The sequence below is a fragment of the Microcebus murinus genome, chromosome 8, assembly GCF_040939455.1.
Source record: "Microcebus murinus isolate Inina chromosome 8, M.murinus_Inina_mat1.0, whole genome shotgun sequence".
Classification (NCBI taxonomy): domain Eukaryota; kingdom Metazoa; phylum Chordata; class Mammalia; order Primates; family Cheirogaleidae; genus Microcebus; species Microcebus murinus.
The window spans coordinates 18,205,359-18,210,793 of record NC_134111.1 but is presented as its reverse complement, the minus strand read 5'-3'; positions in this window follow the sequence as shown (position 1 = coordinate 18,210,793).

Genomic DNA, 5,435 nt, shown 5'->3' with positions numbered 1-5,435 from the left:
GCAGAGTCAGAACAAGGAAGAGCAGTTTTAGTGAAAGTCTATTTCATCGTTGATGGGCAGCATTTCACAAATAAATACATTTAAATAACATGTAGTTGACTGCACTGGTAACTGAGCAGATAGTCAATTTAAGTAGAAACCAACAGGCAAGAATTATCTAAATATTCTTCTGATCATCCTTTGATTTTTATCACTCTCTTGGGAAAAACAAAATTGGGACTATAATAAAGCCATATCTGCTATCCATGCCCAACCTCTAACTCCACATCAGCTGGCAAGAATTTGATATCAGGCTTCAGGGTTGAGTGGGGTCTGTTCCAATTAAAGTAGAGTTGTTAACTTCTATGGAAAAGGAAGCACTGGAATTGATATATATTTAGCTGCAGTAGCAAACTGAATTCAGTTGGTGCATATGTCCAAGCTGGGAATTCAAGGTCTTTACATACTTTTGATAGACTGACCCTCCAAATGCTGCCCCTCATTGATATTGATGTGCAGCTGGTCCACTATGGAAGTATTCCTTCTCAGCTTTGATTTGGCATTGTTGGTGGTCATCTGGCCAATGTGCTATCCTCGAAAACCAAAGACAGCGATTCCAAGGTGGCAGGCCTGGCAAAATCAAAGTCCACATCTCACCAAGTTTATCCACTTGCCGTTTGCAAGCAGTTTCTATTTGATCACTTTTCTTTCCTGTGTTTGTTGAGAAGCTAGTCCTAAATGTTGCTTTCAAACCATGGCAAAGCTGGTCTTTCACTTCTGTTCCCAAAGGGTAATCAGTGTTCCTAACTTTCTGTCAAAGTCAGACCCTATCACCCCATTTGTATTTTCTAAGGCTTCCTTCATTTTCCTGCATGAGTTTTTCACATCCAGTCTTATTAGTCTCAAATCAAATCCTTGTTGAAAGTGTCTCTTGTTATTTTACTAAGGTCTGCATCTGGCAGAGAAGTATGTATTTAGTCTCACTAACGTCTGGCTCTAAGCCACCTTGGTGAGGCCACAAGAGGGGGTGATTTGGTGGTTGCCTGCAGATGATGATCCTTTAGCTCAGTGGCGAGAGAACAAAGGGAAAAACAGTTTATATTTCTGACTTCTACTCTGGTGGTGGATTTTGTTTTGTCCTCATCTGGGATTTGGAGGATTTAGGTATCTGTTGAGTATACACAAGCATCAGTTTTTCTATATCTAGGACAACTCTCAGAGATCTGGTCCAACACCATCATTTACTGCTGAGAGCATTAAAGCTGGAGAAGGAAAGTGACTTGAGTTCAGAGGTCAGGGTCACGTGGTGGCCAAACTGGGATGGTTTGTCTCTCTTCTTTGCACTGCCTTATGGTGCAGAAGCCTCAAAGACCTAGGTCTGGCATCTGTCTGTTGATCCTAGATTTGAATCACTTGGCTCCAGCCTGGTGCCTCTGCAGCCACGGTATAATATGATGGATATTTGTGGTGTTTTTCTTTCTAGGATTTCTTCCTTTTTACCTAGCAGCATCCACTCCCTTTTCCCTGTCTCAGTCTGAGTGGTTTCAGAGGGGCTCACCCTGCCCTCTGGTTCTAGTCTGGACAGCCAAGATGATTGGTAGAGGAATGAACATGTGACCCAAACTTGGCCAATCAGACCCAGCCTCAGGCTGTTTGCTGTTGTTGCTATAGAGAAATATGGTGTCTGTAAAGGAAAGCGAAAATCTCAGGACCACCTCTCATATGCATAAGCTCCTTATGCATAAGGGAAGGTCAAGCCTGGAGGCTGAGTCATGCAACACCCCCCCTTCCAAATGAACAGCTGTTACTAACATACATTAACCAGTTGCCCAGGGAAAGGTAAAAGGCATCTATAAGGACTGCCCACACAGATCATTCATAAAGAAATTCCTTCTTGGCCTCCCATAAACAAGGACTTGCCAATTGTAACTTTGTGTCTACAGGCGTGGTCTAGCTCCTAAAACTAAGGTCTGTTCTATTTTGCACTAATAATGTTGATTCCAAGTTATCTTTCCAAGTGCAGAACAGAGACAAGATAAGATCAATCATTCTTCCACCTACCAGGAACATCTATGTAATTGATGCTTCCTTCACTCCAGTTTTTCTCTTCAAACGTTTACCTTATCTTATGTAAAATGTAGATTTCCTGGGCCTCACAAGAATGTAACCATTTGCCTCGATGCTCACCACCTCCTCCTTTTTCTTTCTGGGTGCCTTCAACACTGAGTTCCCAAATACTGCATCAGGGAGGAAAAACAGTCACAGGTAGGTCTGTAGCTTGTGTTTTTTCCCCTTGTGTGTCCTCACCCTTGGTCTTAATAAACCTCCGTTGATTGAGATCTTTGCCTCAGTCACTTATTTTGGGTTGTCACGTCCATTTGGTAGAATATAAAATTGAAGGTTTCCATGGTCATTTGGCCACCACTTGTGAAGAGCCTGACTGAGAGGCAAACCAAGCTGTGGAAAACAAAGCTGAGGAAGAGGGACTGAGAGAGGAACAGAGGGAGAGGGGAATGAGGAGGGGGAATGGGAGGGAGGGGGAAGAGGTGGTTTAGCACCTGAATCCAGCTGCATTTGAAGCAAGATCTATCCCTTGAATTTTTTGTGATATGAAGCAATACATTTCTTTTTTGTCTTAAGCCAGTTTAACTTGATTTGTATCACTTGCAACTGAAACAGATCCCTATGGTGAGCTATTAATAAAATTCTGCTCACTGGCTAGGGTTTGACCCTCTAAGCTACTTGTTCTGCTACATTTTAAAAGTGCTAGTCGCTAGGGGCGATTTGCTGCAGCCTATTCTGCTGCGACCTGTTGCTCTCTGTGTAGCCTAAGCCCCTGACCTATGTGTGACCTGGGCTGCTTCGGGGTCCTCATTTTACTTTGGGGCTCACTTGTAGAGATTGGAAGGGGACGCTCACTGTCCACAAGCCTTCAGTAGATTTGGTCCCATGAGGAGGCATGACTCGCTTCTTTTCTATTTTAGGTTTTAGGTCTCTACTGGTATTAGTATCTCTAGCACTAAAGGAACAGAAATGATGGATTCTTATGTCAGTGAATTATTAATAAAAGGAACTAGGAATAGTGTGCATGCTGTATTCACAATGACACATATGCACAATATGGGGTGCATAACGTAATAGTGTACATCGTGTGATAATATTTAGAGAGTGTGTACCCATGTGCCATATGAATTAACACATTAAAAAATTTTTTTTTATTTTGGCATATTATGGGGGTACAGATTTGAAGGTTTCAGTAAATGCCCTTTCCCCCCTGCCCCCACAAGTCTGAGTCTCCAGCATGACCATCCCCCAGATGGTGCACATCTCACTCATTATGTATGTATATACCCGCCCCCCTCCCATCTGCCCAATACCCTATTACTGTAGCACCTATGTGTCCACTTAGGTGCTGCTCAGTTAATCCCAGTTTGCTGGTGAGTACATGTGGTGCTTTTTTTTCCATTCTTGGGATACTTCACTTAGTAGTATGGGTTCCAGCTCTAATCAGGAAAATATAAGATGTGCTATATCATCGTTGTTTCTTAGAGCTGAATAGTACTCCATTTTATCTTCTGCATCAATCAAGGATCCTGGCAGACACCTATGACACATTCAAACTAGAAAATTTGAAAGACTTTAATAAGAGACTACTTCCAAAGTTGTGGGCAGGGTGTAGGGAAGCTGCTGGGATAGCGCAGTACTCCCAGCCTAGAAACATCAGGGTTATAAAAAGAAAATCAAAGTCCCAGGGCCACTTCTCCAACTCCTTATGCCAAAGAGAAGGTAAAGGCCTCAGGCACCTACAAAGAGCTGGCCCCACAGATCATTCATTAAGGAAATTCCTTGCTAACCTCCTATAATCTGAGGACATGCAAATTGCACCCATGTCTAACACCTAGAACTAAAGCCTATCTGATTCCACACCTGCAATGAGTTACAAGTTCATCTTACAGGTAACAGAACTGGAGACAAGACAGAACCAGACGGCTTCTACCTCCCCAGGGACAGCTACATAATTGATGGTTCCTTCACTTCCTTACTTTATGTGTAATGTAGATTTCTTGGAACACAAAGAATGTAGCCACTTTGCCTCATCAACACCCGGCCCCTGCCAATTTTCCTTCTCTCTGCTGCCTTTAAAACGCTGACAGTGCCCATGTCCCCTTGGGAAAACAGCCATATCTTATCTGTGGTTCGTGTTTTGAGGGCGCATCCTCAAAATCTTGGCTTAATAAACCTCCATTGGTTGAGATTTTCGCTTCAGTCACTTACTTGGGTTAACAGGGCTCAGGTACCTCCCCTGGGCCCGAACTGACAAAGGAGGGAGCGGTCCCAGAACCTGGAGGCTGTGAGAGCTGTGTGGCACCCTGGCCCACAGGGAGGGGGCTGGGGAAGAAATGCTCCGTCAGAAGGGTTTATCTAAAGCCTTGACACAGAAAACGCCAGGCGCTGGGACAGGACGTGGCCGCTTGCCTCCCTCCCATGCTCTGACGCTCCGCATCTGCATCCCCCAGAGCTGGCACTGTGCGAGGTCAGTCGGAGGGTATGGTGCCCGGCCAGGGATGCCACCTGCTGCCACCTGTTTTTGGCCATGCTGCTTGTGTGATCCTGATTGGGTAATTTTGAATCCCACTGTCATTGATTGGATGTTAAAGCTTGTTGCTGATTGGATGTTAAAGCTTGATGTTGATTGGATGTTAAAGCTTGTAATTGATTGGATGCTTTTTGAGCCCTACCAAGGGTATAAAAGCAGGAGGAGAACAAGGAAGGGGGGGGGGTGTCAGAAGACCAGAAGACAGGAAGAGCGCTGTAACACTAGGTGTGCTGAGCCTGCCAGAGGAATAAAGACTATTCTCCGATTATTCACGTGCCGCTGGGTTCTTTCCCCGGTCACGAGCTGTAGCGCTAGCTGTACGCTTGCTGCAACATTTTGGTTCCCTTAGACTGGGAAAGCCAACCGAGCTGGCCCCTTGAAGCCACCGGGACGGTGGACTGAGATGAGCTGGCACCGAGCAGCTTCTCCTTCAGTGCCAAGAGCTGTCGGCCAAGGGCAATGCCAAGCTTGCCGAGGCATTGCTGAGGGAGGGGAAGCAAGGGCACCGACGCAGGCCACGCTGTGCCTGGCAGGTGCTGGGCTCCACGGTGCAGGGGCAGGAGGCTGAGCTGGTGGGTGCCAAGCTGAGCAAACTGGAGCGGCAGACCAAGGATGTCGGACAAGGTAGGGTCGCTGGGACCTGCCCGAGATAGGCCTGTCAGTGGGATGTAAGAGGAGCCCCATTGGCTCCTAGGGTGTAAAGAGGAGCCCTGTCGGCTCCTAAGGATTAGTCATCAGTGGGACAGAGGCCTGTCATCAGGATGGGAGAGGAGCCCCATAGGTTCCTAAGGACAGGGATCCTCCAGGGGAGGGAATGTGTAATCTCTGAGTGAATGTGAGTGGAGGGAACAGTGACTAC